The sequence below is a fragment of the Rhinolophus sinicus genome, linkage group LG02, assembly GCF_036562045.2.
Source record: "Rhinolophus sinicus isolate RSC01 linkage group LG02, ASM3656204v1, whole genome shotgun sequence".
NCBI classification, from domain to species: domain Eukaryota; kingdom Metazoa; phylum Chordata; class Mammalia; order Chiroptera; family Rhinolophidae; genus Rhinolophus; species Rhinolophus sinicus.
In genome coordinates this window covers 114,182,675-114,201,028 of record NC_133752.1, presented here as the reverse complement: position 1 = coordinate 114,201,028, position 18,354 = coordinate 114,182,675, and the positions used below count along the sequence as shown (strand labels likewise).

Genomic DNA, 18,354 nt, shown 5'->3' with positions numbered 1-18,354 from the left:
TAAGCTTCGATTTCAAATTCTAAACTTAATGGAAAATATAGGTGGATATCTTTCAAACCTTGGAGCAGGGAAAGATTTCTTAAACAAAACACGGAAAGTATTAATCTTGGAGGTATTAAAGCAAAGAACATCAAATGATATCTTTAAGAAATTCAAAAGGCAGGTTGGGTTAAAGAATATAGGGTAAGGGGGTGGGGGGTGGGGGGTGGGAGATGAGGGTAAGGGGGATCAAATATATGGTGATGGAAGGAGAACTGACTCTGGGTGATGAACACACAATGGGATTTATAGATGATGTAATACAGAATTGTACACCTGAAATCTATGTAATTTTACTAACAATTGTCACCCCAATAAATTTAATAAAATTAAAAAAAAAACAAAAAACAGAATATATAGAGAACTCTCACAAGTCAATAAAAAAAGTATTCAGAGCCCAGTAGAAAAATGAGTAAGAGACATGGACAGGCATTCATAGAAGAGTAAACAAATACAGCTAATAAACAAAGAGATACCCCTCATAAGTGCTCAGAAAAATGCATCCATTTAACTGGAAAATTAAAGTCTGACCAAACTCAGTGTTGGAGAGGATGTAGGCCCACACATCTCTCTTTGCTCATAGGTGCGGAAATTGTTACAAGGACACTAGAAAATCTTCACATCCTCTATAACACAGCAATTGCACTCCTTGTTACGTAAACTTTTCACACACACTGAAAAATGTCTCATGGCAGCATTGCTCACATTAGCAATAATAAGAGAATGGATTAAAAGATGACTATTTCACACTGTGGAATATTACAGAGGGTTCAAAATTAATGAACCATGGTACCACAAAATATGGATGAAGCTCAGTGGTCTCATACTTAGTGCAAAAGTAAATCCCAAACTATAACCTACAACATATTGCTTATTTCACAGGGATGCTGTGGGGATCCAAGGAGGTTACCACAGAGGAAAGTATCCAGCTCAGAGCCTAGTGCATAGGCTTTCAAGACAAATAGAATCTGAAATCTGAATTTCTAGGAAGGGCGACACCCACTGGGACAGCTCTCTGTGCCATGTTGGCATGCTCTGTCTTCCTCCTTCACCAGCTCCTTCCTTCCTGGCAGCCCCCAGTCTCCCTGAGTCTCCCCTGCTCCATGTCACGGACATTCTGGCTTTGTGTTTTGGGGGAAATGTCCTGTGGATCCCAAAGTGTCTGGAGCTTGGGTATGGGGGATTGGGGAGTGGTCAAGGACAGGCTAAGGGGCCCCTGCAGCTCTAAAATCCACACCTACAACCAGCTTGGGAAGCTCCCTGCTCCCTCTGGGTTTCTCTTCCCTCGTCTTCTAGATGGCCTTTTATGACTCTTTTTGGGGCAACGCTGCATGTTCACTTAAAGTGGGATAAAGATATTGGGGGCTGAGAGGACCGCTTAGCGCCATCTATCCCCAACAGCAACTCTTCTCCTCCCAATTAAGTCCTCATCTGCAAAATGTGGATAATTGTGCCCATCTGACAAGGTCTTTGTGAGGGCGTGGAGACAATGCATAGTGTCTGACACATACTGGGCCCTCGATAACTGATTTTGATGATGTTTGTGTGTCAGGTGCCATTTGTAGTGCTGGACGCTGTACACATTGGGACTGACACTCCCTCCTCTCTTCTTAGATCTCCCCTATAGGTGACATAGCACAGGTGACTTTGCCTCCACATGACAGCTCTTTAATGTGAGAAGACAATTAGGCCCCCCAGAGATGTGTTTTTCCAGGCTAAGTGACCTGGGTCCTCAGCTGCTCCTCCAATGATTTAGTCCTCTCTAATGCTGTCCATACTCCTTTGGAGTAAGTCCAAGTTTGTCAGTAGCCCTTTTAAAATGGAACACAAGGAGCTTAATTTTGTGCTTCATGAGAAAAACCAACAGAGAAGCCGCCATGTTTTATTATAAACCCGATGGAAGCTAACACCAATCACACCAAATGGCCAATTCCAGAGCTTTGCAGTAAGATTTCTGGAGATAGAGGATTAAACAAACACACAAACAAAAATACATATCCTCACAAGAGGTAGGGAGACCTCTGGGATTCTAGAATGTTCTGTTTCTCGACCTAGGTGATGGTTACATGAGTTATTCATTTTTAAATAATTCATTGAGCCAGACATTTAAAATTTTTTTTCCCCTTTTCAGGCTGCCCCCCCCCCCCCGCACCCCCTCTCACACACACACACTCCGGTTCAAGCCGTTGTTTCTCAGTCTAGTTATGTAGGACACAGCTCCCTGGCCCATCTGGTATTACGAGCCTTTGGCTCCCCGGGGCCAAGGCAGTTGGTCCCCCGTGGTCGGTCGGCCACTCACAGCAGCTCACCGTAGCCCACAGCAGCACACAGCAGCCCAGCTCCAGGGAGAGCCGTTGTTCACAGTCTTAGCTGTAGAGGGTGCAGCTCACTGGTCCATGTGGGAATCGAACCAGAGATTTTGGCGTTAGAATCACCGCGCTCCAACGACCTGAGCCACTGGGCGCCCGAGTTTTCAATTTTTTTGAGATCAACTTCTTGATCTTTATTGAGATACAATTCCCATATAACACAGTTTACCCGTTTAAAGCATACAATTCAATGGTTTTTAGTCTAGTCACAGATATACGCAATTATCTCCACAGTTCATTTTAGAACCTTTTCACCACCTCAGGAACAAAGCGTACTTTAGTTGTCATTCCTCTGTACCCCATTCTCCTTAACCCTGATCATCTACTAATCTACTTCCTGTCTCCATAGATTTGCCTATTCTAGACATTTTGTGTAAATGAAATCATGTAATGTATAGTCTTTTGTGACTGATTTCTTTCGTTTAACATAATATTTTCAAGGCTCATCCATGTTGTGGCATGTATCCGTATTTCATCCCTTTTTTAGTGGCCAAATAATACCCCATTGTATGGATATACCACTTTTGTTTCTCCATTCCTTAGTTGATGGACATTTTGGTTATTTCCACCTATGGCTATTATGAATAATATTGCTATAAGTATTCATGTGCAAGTTTTTGTGTAGACAGGCTTCCATTTCTCTTGTGCAAATAAATACCTAGGAGTGCAATTGCTGAGTCACATGATAACTCTCTGATTAACAGTTTGAGGAGCAGCCAGACTTGTTTTCCAAGTGGCACCATTTTACATTTCCACTAGCAGTGTATGAGATTTTTCATTTCTCCAAATCTTCACCAAAACTTGCTGTTATCTGACTTTTTTATTCTAGCCATCCTAGTGGGTGAGAAGTGGTATCTCATTATTGTGGTTTTCATTTGCATTTCCCAGATGACTCATTAGTCATCATGTTGAATATTGAGATTTATGGACTTTCTTAATATACATCATTCTTAAATAAAAACAGAGTTTAAAAAATACACTCAGTTCTTGATCCTTGGTATCTATAACAGTTGTTCAGCCCTGAAAGTACAGACACCAGAACTTCAGGGTGCTAGAGATTCTGTATTTCGCATGTTGAGTTCACCTCTGGGGTTCACCAAGCCTTCTTGATTCCAAGCTAGAGTGGAGCTGCTTTCCTTCCCAGCCTGGAATTTCCCCTGGGTCGAACACTGAGGGGTGCTGAGCGTACCTGGGTGTAGGTGTATATTTTTCTCCGTGCACTCAGGGTAAACTCCGGTTGTGGAATGGAGGGGAAGGTTATTATTCAGACTCGGGTTAGCTATCGGAGAGATCATGTGCAGCATGGGACATGTTTGACCCACGTAAGTCTTTGTCTCTTCATCAAGGCACAGAGTCCGGGACAAGAAGACCGAGGTACTTGGTCCAGACATGGGGCTTGAGCAGAGAATCATCTCTGGATCAAGTGAAAAGTACACCCTACCAACACATGTTACTTGTCCTACTTTACATATGGGACAGCTGAGGCTTAGAGTAGTAAAACAATTTACCCAAGCTTCAACAAAGTAACTTAGACCACAAAAAGCTTCTCTTTGGAAGGTGGGGTGAAAGCTTGGTGCCTTGGCAGGGACCCTGATGGCTTGGTCCAGAGAGGCCAGATTTAGCTCTGGGGCCAGCTGCTGCCATCCAGGCCTCTAGCCACTTAGTCATCTTCTTCCCCAGGTGACCTGTGGGCCAGGTTCTTCCTTTTCCTCCCATCAGACCCCTAGGGAGCTAAAAGCTGGAACCTATCAGCTAGTCATACCCCCACATCTTTTCATAAAAGGGGATCCGAGCAGCACATGTCCTCCTCGCCAGTGCCCCAGACCAAGCCAGACACCGTGATAGGCATCAATTACCTACTAGCTAGCACAGGGAATCACCTGGAATTCCAGAACCGCAGACTGCAGAGCTCACTGTAACTAAAGAGAAAGTGGATTCTGACCTCCCTCCCCCCACCTTACTCCCACCCTCCCCTTCTATTTTTGCAGCTCATGTCAGGAGTGGTTTGTTACCAATCTGGGAAGACTCTGAAAAGTCTCTGGGCCTCGGTACCCAGGATTTGGGAAGAGTCAAGCTACTCCAGGGTTCTTCGTGCTGTTATTCATGAATGAATTCAGATTTCTGGGGATGGTCACAGGCGTCACTGTCATATCTTCTTCAACATAATCATCTTTCAGCGTCAAACAGCATTCTTAAAATACCAAATTATCTGTGATGCCAGATTGAACTATACTGCAATGGAAAGGAAACGTTTTAGTTTTCCCTGTCCTCTAGAAACTTCTTATATTTGGGGCAGTCACATGCGAAGCCAAATGTAGAATAAATATAGCGACCTTTTGGGCTCTACAATCCTGGTTTCCAATTTCCCCTCTATGAAAAGGGAATTACTAGGACTGCCGGCCTCCTAGCCCTAGAGGCCCAGAGAGACTTCAGTGAGATAATGGAGGTGAAAGCAAGCCTTTGAGCGCCTCATTCCAAAGTTATCAGAGCATCTTTTGCCTAAGGCTCTTGAAACCTCTTGAAAGCACCATCACATTTTCATCATATAAAAATTGCCCAAGAGAGATCTCCTCATTATCAGCACTTGATGAGAATCTGGCATTTATCTTCACATTCCCCTATGATCATAGAGTCTTGTTGGTCCAAAGAGACCACAAAGGGCACCTTTCTGCTGATTTATCTGCTAGCAGCCTGGGGCAGAGGCAAAGCCCCAGGTATCTCTCTTGCCTCCTCCTCTCTGCTGAGGCCCAGGTGGGGGTTCCCAGTGTGGCCCCCAGCGCGCTGGTCTCCTTGGCTTGCTACTCTGTATGCCACGCTAACTTTTATTTAATTCTACTTCCTACTGCAGATACACTAGGAGAATTTTGTCCAGGGTTCAAATTCATGCAACTCGTATATTATGTGGGTAGAGCATGTCCCAGGTTCTCAGGGAACAGGGGAACCAGGAGAAGACAAGGCCTGCCTGGTAAAGCAGGAAGGGACTTCCCTTCACGTCCTCACTTACAGGTGAGGTGGACAGCGTGAGCAGGTGCCCAGCCAAGCCGGACACAGTCCGCCTGACTGAAATATCCTGGTTCTTCCTTCTGAGATGCAGTGTGAAGTGGAAAGAACCTGGGCTTTAGAGCTAACTGAATTTGTCTTTGCCTTAACTTCTCCAAGCCTGACCTTGGGCAAGTGACTTAATCACTAAGAGCCTCGATTTCCTCAGCTATAAATTAGAGATAATAATTCCCACCCTGCAAGCTTGCTATGATTAAAGATAATGTATGGGGAGGGACTGGATTATAATAGACACTCAATAAATGGTAGTTATTATAATCATTAGATTTTCTGCTATGAATTTAACAGGTAGCTATGGAACACGTACTCTTTCTTTATTCATTCATTTGTTCAAACATCTATTCATTCATAAAACATTTATGAACTTAGAATAGTGTTGAGCTCAGTGAGGATACTACCAAGAAATAAAAAGCAGGATCCCCGGGTTCAAAAAACTCAAACTTGAGTTGGAAACAATAAGCTGCAGAGAAGTTGAATTATAAAATGGGACCCATCATACCTTCTTTGTTGTGTTGGAGAGTTAAGTGGGCTAAGACTGCAAGCTCAGCATTTGGCCCCAGGTAGACTCACTAAAGGATAGCCAGCCTGGAGTTGTATCTTACCTGAGAACAGAGATGGAGTCCATTAGTCTGCTATGAGGTTATGAAACGTGAGCTTTAAGGGTCCCTCACTTAGATGGGCTTCTTCCAAGGCTCTGTACCAAATTTTGCTTTTCTTTCCTATAGAGGACCCCCGCCCCCCCATTGTTATAACTTCAAAGTCCGCAAAACTGGGCTTATCATTCATGGAGGACTGGGTTTTAAAGTCAGACGATAAAATAGAAATCTGCAAGTGCATGCCTCACATCTCATGCTCTAAGTGTCAGGAGTACAAAGGTGAGGGAAAGAACGGATCAGGATACCTTGATATCTGAAAGGAAGGTATGAGTCGAGGCTGCTTAACAGTGGAGCAAGGATTTGAAAATTGGAAGCTGCACGGAGTGAAAGAAATGATGCAGGGGCAGGTGGGGAGGGGTAAGCAGGTGAGGAAGTATACTTTAAGCAAATACCCACACAATTCCCTTTCCATGTTCACGGATAATGGACAACGTCTAGTGGTGGAATGATGTTAGGAGCGCACTGATCTGGGCTCTACTTATTTAAACACCATGACTTTGCACAGGTCAGGTGAACTCTCAGAAAGTCAGTTTCCTTTGTAAAACGATAATACTAACACCTGTCTCCCAAGTAATAGTGCACGAAGTTAGGGAGATACCTGTGTAAATGTACTTTGTAAAGTGTAAAGAGCTCTGCTTACCAATGGTGGTTCCAATTCATGTTACTCATACAGGAGAAAGGATTTTCTTGTTCACCAACATGATAATAATGGAAAGCACCCTTAGAGGAAAAAACAACAACAACCCAGAACTCTCTGAATAATCTGTGGCTTAGTCCCTGAATTTGAGCAATTTTCTTAACTTCTTCAAGCCTGTTTCTCAATCTTTTAAAGCATGAAAATAATTATGTTTTTCTGTCAGTGCAATTTTTAATCGTTATTATTTTTATACCAGGAAGAAAATTTCCACCCATGTTCTTACAGAGGGGAAATTGGGTTCAATGTCTGATGGTCCCAGATAATAGGCTCCACCTTTTTTTTATCTGTTATGGATGTTCCTGTTAACCAGGCTTTTCAAAGGTCTAGTGAAGGAGGCCACCAAGGTGCCTGCATGTCACAGGAGAAAATTGCCAGGGACTGGTTCGAGAGAAAAGACAACAGTCTGTTTTGGAGCGTATTACAGCTGTGATGTTTGACATCCTGCAGACACCATCTGAGAAACTGACCAGACCAGCATCTTCTCAGCATGATACGGCTGAGGAATGACACAGACACACCCCAAACACACCTGTAGTACTGCCCCCCGCCCCGACTCTGCTCCCTCTGCCCTTAAGGCAGGGTCTCTTCTCCATCCTATGCTCACCCCGGTTGGTTCAGAGATCTCTACTATTAGATGAGTAACAAACAGTAGAATATAAGCCTGCCCTTCTGCTTAATTCCAGACCTAAAGTAACAAGTTCAAACACCCTGTTATTATTACCACCAATGATAATAAGAGGAATAATGAGCAAGAATTGCTTTTATTAAGTAAATCAGGAAATAGCACCTTCCAACATGTTCCAGAGACACGTCAGGAGGCTCTCTAAGTGCCTGGATGGTGTTGGAGCATGTGCTGGTCTCCTTTATGAGGGAGTTACTCCACAATTACTGGTCTCTTGACAGCAGGTTAGGACTCATCTTATAAATATATAATAACATAAACGGACTTTCTGTTTACCAACTACTACATTATAAGTGTGTGTGTCCCTCCTATAAAACTCCCTTTTTAATAGGTGCATTTTGGAAATGATTTCATAATTGTAGCCATTTAAATACCAAGATCTTTAACCGTCACCTGTTGCTATTTTTCTCAATTTTGGCATCAATAGGGAAATATGGGCTTGCGTAGCCCTGCAATCTTGTCCCGGGGTCAAGTGCAGAACTCTGAATAGACCAACACAATAAAAGTGCCCGATAAGTGCTTTCTCAATGAATGAATGAATCACGAAGATATTTCATAGGTCATTTCCGTCACCCCCTTGCTTCCTAATGGGGCTGTCTCTGAAACATCCTGGATGTGTTGCAATGATAATGCAGGAGGACACAGAGCTTGCGAGCACAATGTGTCCACCATTGGAATTCAGGGTGTCTGGTTGAGTGGTACTCACAGCCCTTGGTGCGCCTAATGTATTTGACACTTGGAATAATTAATTATTTTTACACCTCCTCCTTCTATACATCAAAATTATGGTCCATGATAATCAGGTAATAATCAGTTCATTGATTCTTTCTTTGGTTATGAAATAACAATTAATAAGATAAAAAATTATATTAAAGATACCATCCACATTTAGGAAAATATTTCATGCACAAACCAAAATGAGCTGTTACCAAGCAACATATTATACTTTGCAGTGCAACTCTGTCCCGCTGTATTAGATTTTAAACGCAAAGACTCTAAGTCCTGACATAAAATGACAGAATTGAAGTAACTCAGATTCTGTTTCTTCACCTCTACACGCAATGTGCTGTCACCCTTTCCAAATGTGTCTTTTCAACACCACCAAGCCTTTCTGCAGTTACGATTGGACTTGGTGTCCTATAAAGCAAACTCGACTCTGACACTTTCTGCCCGGGGACAGTGGCGGATCCCACAGGACAAGGGCTCGATCCCACAAGACTACTCCTGCTTCAGGTGCTAATCGCGACTGGAAAGTCCAGGTTGTTTGTTACCTGTGCTTCTGACCAACTGGCTGTAAATCAGAGGTTCCCACCATCCCTACTTGGGTTCAATTAATTTGCTAGCATAGCTCACAGAATTCAGGAAACCTGTTCACTCAGTAGATCACCATTTATTACAAAAGCTATTAAAGGATACAAAGGAACACTAGATGAAGAGAGACACAGGTCAAGGTCTGGAAGGGTCTTGAACACAGGAACTTCTGTCCCCATGGAGTTTGGGGTTCACCACCCTCCCAGCACGTGGATACGTTCTGGTTCACCAACGTGGAAGCTCCCCAAACTGTCCTTTCGGGGTTTTATGGAGGCTCCATTACATAGGTACGATTGATTAAATCATTGGCCATTGTGATTGACTGAACCTTCAGCCCTTCTCTGCTCCCCAGAAATTGTGAGGGGGGAGACTGAAAGTGCCAATCCTCTAATCCTGGTTTATCTTCCTGGCAACCAGCCCCCATACTTGGGATTTTTCTAAAAGTCACCACATTAACATAAACTTAACTGTTGAAAGGGGCTTGTTACACGGATAACAAGACACCCATTTTGCCTTCATGGCTCTGAAGCAATTTCAGGAACTGAGGACAAAAGATGAAATGTTGTAATAAAAGATGCTGCCACTGCTCTGATTGCTTAGGAAATTCCAAGAGTTTGGGGAGCTGTGAGCCAGAAGATCAAAATACATATTTATTATAATTCACAATACCACACCAATTCTTTGAAGTCAACTATTTAAATGCAAGCATATATTAGCGAAAGGAGCTCCCCAAACTCTTGGAATTTCCTAAGTGGTCAGAGCAATGAGAATATCTTTTGTTATAACATTTGTTTTCTTGTCCTCAGTGCCTGAAATTGCTTCAGAGCCATAAAGACGAATGGGTGTCTATTATCCTTGGGCTGTGTCTAGAAGAGAGCTCTGCCTAGTCCAAACCATTAAGCCATTAGGAACACACCCTGGAAATAGAGGCCTTTTCCTGGGTCCTTGTGGGTGGGGTGAGTGGGTAGGGGAAACAGGACGATATAACTGGGAGTTCTCCAAATTAACTGCCATATAGAATACAATGGTTACTAAAACTAAGTAATGGAAATGTGCTAATTTGAAGTGTGTGTGTGTGTGTGTGTGTGTGTGTGTGTGTGTGTGTTGCATAGTTAAACTCAAGAGTAATCATGGCAGCTATAAGACCAATATAAGGTTTGGGAAGCGGGAGCATGTTATCACTGCTTTTGTGTAGCACTGTAGGTGCACGGTGATAATAAAAGATCGACTGACTTCAGTTTCATTAATGTTTTTAAATTCTCTACAGAAAATGCGCCCTAACCCTTTTGTCTCAGTGCAAGCAGCTGATCCCTTGGAGCACTCATCCTAAAGGAGCCAGGAAGGACAGGTGTGATCTAGTCACATGGCTTATCCGGAGAGGGAAGGATGCACTTCTCAGCATAGCAGGGCCTGTGCCTCTCACCTTGCTCTCCTTGCCCAGGGAGCTACCATCTGAGTCCTTCAGGGTTGAGATGGTGGCAATGGAAAGGGCTGCTGATTAAACCCTCTGAAATTTTAAATTTTAGGGTATGACTAACTCAGTTTGATGGTCCTTTCCAACAGAGTATTACCCAAAAGTAACGAGTCGTTTTGCCCCCTCTTCCTGTAGAATGCCATGTGGCTGAGGAACCTATTGTACTCAGTGGAGGGTGACAAGTTCAAGAGCAAATAGCCGCAGAGCCCAGGTTGACTGGCCACAGCATTGAGTCTGCCAGTATTCCCAGTGATGCACTGGCTACATCCATAACTGTAGTATTAAGGAAGCTTGCTGTGGTCGCGCTGTTAAATGAGAACTTTCACAGACATTATCTCGTTTTGGTCCCCCGATAACCCCAGAAGATAAACACCATCCCCTATTTCAGAGCTTGGAAACTCATCCAGGAGAATGACGAACTCTCCCAAGCAAAGGGTTCAAATCAAGCAAAGATTTGAACCCTGTTCTTTTTTTTCCCTCACTTTTATTAGCATTTATTTGAAATTGAATTTACTCCTGGGCCATAAGTTTTTGTTTCTTCATTTTCTTCTGGGATCCTTTTCTTCTGCGCAGCCTCCTCTTCTGGTTCGGGAACAATCTGCTCTTTCGCAGTGAGGACCAGCTTAGTGTGGCAGGGGGAGCTCCTGTATGGTTAACCCTCCCACGAGCTCTGTAAGTTCCGCGCTGCATCTTGGGAGCTGTGTTCACTGGCTGTGCTCAGTAACCAGACAGTCTACATCTAAACCCTTAGGTCAGCATTCCTCTGCATTTGTAAGCACGTGCAGCAAAAGCTCAGCACTCTCCAGGCCACTGACCCTGCGTCCAGCCCCACTGTTTGGCCTGGGCACACCTCCATTGTAAAGATGGAATGGCGCACACTGCTTCTGTAAAGTGACACCTTTCAGATACTTGGTGGCTTTTCGGATATACGTACCATGGATGGCCTGGGCAGCTTCACAAGTGTTCTTAAAGTGAACACGAAGATTTGGACCTCTTGATTTGCAGGATTTTGTGGGGTTCTCTGGGTCAAGCGAATAGGGAACCATTTTCAGAGGTCATCTCAGGCCGCTTTTGGGAAGAGAACCCTGTTCTTTTTAAGCTTTCATTTTCCTGAGTGACTTGTGGCCTTGAGCAGGGTGGGCAAAGAAGAAACCAAAAAATGTCCACTAAAACGTCTGATATTACACAACTTGTAAATATGTAAGTTCAGATGCCAGAAGTGAAAAACTAAGGCCTCTTTTCATTTCATTTTTTAAAATGGAGGCATCAGATCATAGAGTGGAGTGCACACATCCTAAGGGCACAGCAGGTGACGACCGGCATTTAACCCCCACCCAGATCAAGGTACACCTAAGGTATATTTCCAGCATGCTAGCAGTCTCCCTCATCCCCTCCCAGCTGTACTCACCTTCCCAGGGTAACCACTGATCCTGATTTTATCACAAGATTAATTTAAATATCCCCTCCCCCTTTTTTTTTGGCTCTTATAATACCAAACAACTTATCAGACTAATATTTTTCATAAATTAATTAATTTTTCTAACTAACTGAGCAAAAGTGATGTACTCCACCTCAGAAACGTCACTCTGAGATTGAACTTTCCTCAAAAAGCCACCTGCTTTGCTCCCCCACCTGAACCTCCATCAGGTCTTAAACGCCTCTGCCCAGTGAGGTGAGTAGACTATTTAAAATAGCAGTCGACTGTGGCATTCTGTATTCTATCCCTGCTTTATTTTACTCCACAGCACCTCCCACTATCTCACATAGTGTACATTTTCCTTAATTGTTTATTTTCCACCCTCCCCCACCCCCACTAGAATGTAAGCTCCTTGAAAACAAGGCTGTTGGACTGTTGTGTTTACTGCTATATCTCTGTCCCCTCCAACTGTTGTATCTGGCATTTATATGCTCAGTAAATATTTGTTTTAAGAAATGAGAATCAGTAGAGTGACCCAAAAACCTTGAGCACATGCCTCAAAATCTAGTTGGAACATTCATTTCTAATTTAGAAAATTAAAAATATAATTGCATACATGTTATTGGGAATTACAAGCTCATTCTTCAGTAGGTTGCTATGACTTACAAACATGAGGAAGGAAACTAAAGGAAAACTCAAGATCTTCAGAATCAGAAGGAATCCTGGCTCTGCCATGTCCTAGCTAGATAAACTCGGGCAAGTTAATTTATGTCTAGGAGTTCGTTCTCTTCTGAAAAACGGGAATAGTACTGTCTGTTTTGTACCGTGGTTTCCAGCATTATGAAAAGCACTGTTCATTAATAGAAGCCACATTTATCACACTGTTCTCGGAGTCATAGTAAGACACATAATTCACACCTTAGCAGGGGAGCCAGTGCTAACCCTGCCCTGATACCTGCAGCTATAAAGAGGTATTTTGTGAATGAGTAACTATATTTCTTGAAGTTCCTTAAGCCCACACTCATTCTCTCTCATTACAGTCTGTATCGCTGGCCAAGGTGAGAGCTAAAAGTTCCATAGCCAAATGCCTTGAAGATACACTTGCCAATGGAAATTTCCCACAGAAATGGTGACCCAGTCATCTTTCTTGCAGAAACCCTCCAGATTTATCTTCTAGCCATGTGAGGATTTACTGTTCGCAGCCTTCCATGAGGCTCTTTTTACTCCATGTTTAGCACTGTGATCAGATGGCCTCTGAGGATTTTCTCCCAAGAATCGTGAGACTTGGAGTCAGGAGGAGCAGGACAGAGCCCTTCTAGCCAGCGGCTGTGTGCCGTTCCCCCACCTAGAACTGGATGCCTAAAATTCCACTGTGGCGTTATTCCTTCCTGTGACTTTCTCTCGTTTAGTCTGCAGAGATGCCTGGGAGGTTATCAGTCATTTATGCCTTAATGTGAATGAGTTTTCCAGCACTTCTCATAAGAGCAAGTGAGTTGAGAGAAGAGGGAGAAATAAAGAATGAGAAGTAACTGAGGAGAAAATGCTGACCACGAAGAGAAAGGCTGTTGAAAGAGGAACTCTTGAGCTAAAAGGAAGCCAGCATTGTTTCTTATAGGTCTAATTCTGAGTCTAGGGGTGGAAGTCTCAGCTCTGGCTGGGCATACAGTCCCCTCTATGACCTATCAAAATTTTTAATTTCATAGTTGTTCAGAAGAGGTTGCTGTCCACTGCTGACAACTTACAGACACATTCCCATATTCAGCACTTATCAGGGACCTGAGACTCCAAGGTAAGACTGGAAGCTGAAGAAACTTTGTTCATAAATTGATGCCATATGTAAACAAACAAACAAACAAACAAATAAAACAAAGAATGAAGCGAGTATTCTGATCTAGGTTTGTACTGTGCACAGATCTGACTACCGCTGCTAAAACTTTTTCCTTGTAGGCGATTAGATTTCAACGGAACCTAAAGAAGGTTTTTTTTCTTCTTTCATCTGTAGCTTATAACAATTACTGCATGGCATACACAGTGCAATTGAATGCAATGCAGTAAATACTTTGACCAGTAATTAATGGTCTTATTCAATAGCTATTTACTGAGTGCCTGCTATGTGTTAAACATAGGACAGGAAGCTACTTTGGTGAACAAGACAGAGAAGGCCCCCCCTTACTCTCCCGAAATTTACATTCCTGAGGGTGGGTGCAAACAAGTAAAAATAAAAAAGAAAATTCTGGATAATGATACATACCATGAAGAAAATAAAGAGTACTGTGTGAGAGAATGCCTGTGTGTGTTGAGGGTATGTGACAAGATGGTCAGGAAAACCCTTTTTGAGGATATGACATCTGAGACCTAAATTATGAGAATGGTGCAGATGTGTGTGTACTGGGCAAATGGCACGTACAAAGGCCCTGAAACAGGAAGAAGCTTGGTTGGTGTCTTAAGGACTCAAAGATCTGTGTACTTAGCACATAGAGAGGGAGGTGGGAAGAAGCAGATGAGGTCAGAGAGATGGGCCAAACATTAAGACTTTGTGGGCTGTGGAAAGAACACTTTGTGGGAAGTGTTAAATGAGATGACATTGGGTGGCTGTGGAGCAGAGGAATGACATATTATTATTTTATCGAAAATGTCCCTATTGCATTGTTTTGTACACCTGAAACTAATTTTAAAAAATGCAATGTCTGTGAGGTACAATAAAGCAGAATGCAAGAAAATGAAAAAAAGAAAATGTCCCAATCTCACAATGAGATTAAATAGAAAGTATGCTCCAGTTTACTGGTTTTTTGTTTGTTTTGAAGATGCTTACTAAATATCTACTGAATGAATAAACACATGAATGAATGAATGAATGATGAATGAATCAATGAATGAATGAATCACATGAGTGAGCAAGGTTTAGTAGAAAGGACATTGACCTCTAGTTAGACGAGACAGCTGTATCACTAGTTGGCTGCGTGACCTTGAGCAACTAACTCATGTAACCTCTTTGATTCTCAATTTCTTCATCTGCAGAATGGAATAATACCTCCCTGAACTGTCCCCATAAGCTGTTGTGAGGATCAATAAGACATGTGAAAAATGTCTCATTGGGCAGCTGGATGGTTCAGTTGGTTAGAGCGCAAGCTCTGAACAACAGGGTTGCTGGTTCGATTCCCACATGGGCCAGTGAGCTGCGCCCTCCATAACTAGATTGAAGACAATGAGCTACCCCTAAGCTGCTGGACAGGCAGCTGGATGGCTCAGTTGATTAGAGCGTGAGCTCTTAACAACAAGGTTGTCAGTTCAATTCCCCCATGGGATGGTGGGCTGTGCCCCCTGCAACTAAGATTGAAAACAGTGACTGGACTTGGAGCTGAGGTGCACCCTCCACAACTAGATTGAAGGACAATAACTTGGAGCTGATGGGCCCTGGAGAAACATATTGTTCCCCAATAGTTTTTTTTTTTTTAATGCTTATATGAAACGTGATGGATGATGATGGAGATGATAAGTTTTCGGTTGTGTTAAGCCACAATGGTAAGCCTTGATTTAACTTTAAAACCTTTGATATTCATGAGTATTATTTGGAGTCTATCGCACATGTCAGCCTGTATTCCTGTCAGTTAGGTAGTTTGCTCCCTCTGTGTAAAGTAGTTCTGCCTTTATTTATCCTTAAAACCTCAAGAGAAAGCCCCCAGCTCCTGTACACAATCAAAATCCGTTGTCTTTGCCTTGGCACCAAACAGCTGAGAATGCGCTTTCAGAGATGTTATCTTATTTGATGCTGGCAACTCTGGAAAAGAGGCAGGTCAGGCTTGATTTCCCCAGCTAGGACTCGCATCTATTCTGCCTCTTTTCACAAGGCTCATGTCCATTCTCTGCTGTGTCTTTCTTGGCCAAAAAGACGTAAAGCTTTTTCTTTGTCTTCCTAGGGAGATGCTTCCTAGCTAGGCTGATGGGTGTATACTTCCCGGGAAAGAGATTCTGTAAACTCTCGGTAATTACTGCTGTGTTTAACAACTTGTCAGACAGCCCTTCTCTCTAGTCTAAATCCTTCTGGCTGTAACTGTATCCCCTGTCCTCTGGTTCTGTCTTCAGATGCCCTCTGGAGCAGCATTGTCTTCTGGCACCAAGACCATTGTACTGACTCACGCTTGCAGATTGTCAGAATCAGGAGTCTTGGAGGTCAGCAGCGCCGTCTTCTTGTTTTACAGTCGGGGAACCTGAGGCCTGGCAGGACCCGGCCCCTGAGTGGCAGACTCACAGTGAAGGCTGGCCTCCTGTGGCTAATGGAAGTTCGTGGCCCTGTTGTACACAGATATACACCACTTCCTCCTCAACCCCAGGCTCAGTGGCTAAGGACTTGGCCAGCCTTTGATGCCAACAGTATATATAGTATAAATCAGGACTGTTTTGCTGGGGAACTGTGAGATGACCCTTCTAGATACCAGCTAGTGGAGGGCTTCAGAATGAGGAAACAGAGGAAAGAAGTCAAGCGAAGCATAAACTGTTGGCTGGCATCCTTGGGGCTGTGCAGCCTGCTTCCCAGAGGTGTGGTACGGTGCCATGGAAAAGGCAGTCTCTGGAGTCAGGCAGATCCTATGCAAAGCTCTATTTTCTCACAAACTGCAAGGCCCCTAACTGAGCCTCAGTGTTCTTATCTGTGAAACAGGGAGAAGACTCATGGGATATTTTGGAGGATTAAATATACTTCACACCATGCCTGGCCTCCACTCTCCTCTGTAATCTGAATTGTGCCTCTCCAGCTTCCAGCCAGGGCTGGGGTTTGGAGGAGGTGGGTTCAGAGGACCAGGAGGAACAGAAAGGAATCTCAGCATCCTGGCCATCAAATCACTTTCACAAACCATCCCTCACTGAGCGATTTTCAATGAATCAGATACCCTCAAAATACATCACTGTCAAAATCAAGAAACGTATGACAATCAAGGAAGAACGTACTGGTGGCAAAATAACTTTTGGGTTCTGCCAGCTCCAGCTCCTGAGGAAAGTAAATCCATGAGAGACAACTCACTGAACCTGGAGCCCAGCTGGCCAGTGGGCATTCAGCTGGAGGGCCAAGCACTGCATCTGCCAGCAGCTCTCAGGTGTACCCATGGCTCCCTGGAGCCAAGATGCACTGGGGAAAAGGGTCACATTGCACAAAAGCGTTTACAACTCAGTTCATTTAAATCTGCACGTGTCAAATGCTCTAGTTTCCAAAATCCACTGCTTAGTTGAAGTTGAGATGCCTTACATCCCTGATCAAAGGATACAGGATATTAAAGCCTTGGGATATTTAAGCGGTTTTTGTTTTTTCCTGGTGGTGGTAGGCAGTGGGCATACCTTCAGCTGCTTTCTTTAAGGTCATGTTAAAATGAGTTTGCATTCCCTGAGCACACATTCATTTTGTGAGGGACGAGGTTGGGATGGTTAGTGGACTAAAGGCCAGTGCTGCAAGAAGACTATTCCCCTCTGATCTGGTGAGCTGCCCGTTTTCTGACTTAGGGTTGGCCATTGGCTTCCTCGTGCCCTGGACCCTTGGTGTGAGCAGCTAGAATCTTTGGGAGGGGCACCTATGCTGCATTGCATGGCTCACAGTCTTGGTTGACCTCCAGTGCGGATTCCCCCGTCTTCCCTCACTAATGAATGAGCATCCGGGATGAGAGAAGTACGTTTTTCCCTAAGAGGCTATCTAACCAGGCCCTAGGTTTACTGGGATACATCGGTATTTGTGAAATGACTTAGCATCTGCTCTTTTTGCCTGCCTTAGTCCTTCACCGCTTCGTGTTTTGAATTGATCGTGCTCACCCCAGTAGATTGCTCTCACATTCCCTCACCCCATGCTTCTAATAGATAAACTCACATAAACAGTGTGGGGAAAAGAGAGACAGGGGATGAGAGAATGTCTTTGAGTATACTGAGAGAAAACTCCACACTCATGGGCGTTGAATTCATGTGGGAAGCAGGCCCATCTCCCCAGGTCAGCTTTTGGGTGTGTCTTGCCTGGGGGCTAAATTAAGATTTCTGATTTTGCTATAACAAAAGCAACGCCTCCATCTTAAGGAAGGAGCAAAGGCTATTTAAGGCAGCCCAGTGCATGCTAGGGTGAGGGTTTTGTAAACAATCCAGAGTCAGAAACGACAGAGGGTGATGGATAACTATGCATTAGGTTCAGAGTGGAATCTCCACCCCTCCCCTCGCTTCACCTACCCGCTCCTCCCCCTCTGCATCCCAGGTCCCACACTGGCACCAACCAATGTGTCCTCCTCCCGTGATTCAAGGGGTATGAGATTGTGGGAGAGTCCTTTAACCCCAGGGCACTTTTCACCAGAGGGACCAAAGCATTGTGTAAACAGTCTCACAGGAGAGCTGAGCGCCTGTTCTCAGTGCTTGGGAGGTGCTAACAGAACATCATCTGTGAAGGGGATGAGAAATCCCTTTTATCTGGGCCTGTTTCTTTTAAGCAGCCCCACCACTCCAAGGATACCTCCCTGGTGAAGATATTCCAAATACCCTCTGCCTGCTTCCTATCTATTTGCAGAAGGGAGGGTCCTTCCCACACCCCACTCGACCCCTACTCAGTGTTCACTCTTGCAAGTAGCTGCTTGCCTACTGGTCCAGAAAATGGAGCGACGTAAGCTGGAAAACAAAAATGCACATTTCA

At 43.9% G+C, this 18,354-nt stretch overlaps 1 long non-coding RNA gene across 1 annotated transcript; it reads left to right on the top strand.

The window, feature by feature from the left end:
- Window positions 1-13,354: 13,354 nt before the first annotated feature.
- LOC141568485 (uncharacterized) lies at window positions 13,355-17,050 on the top strand. Its single transcript, XR_012491643.1, has 3 exons — window positions 13,355-13,494; window positions 15,789-15,875; window positions 16,363-17,050. It is a non-coding gene; the product is annotated as an uncharacterized LOC141568485 (long non-coding RNA).
- The last annotated feature ends 1,304 nt before the right edge of the window (window positions 17,051-18,354 follow it).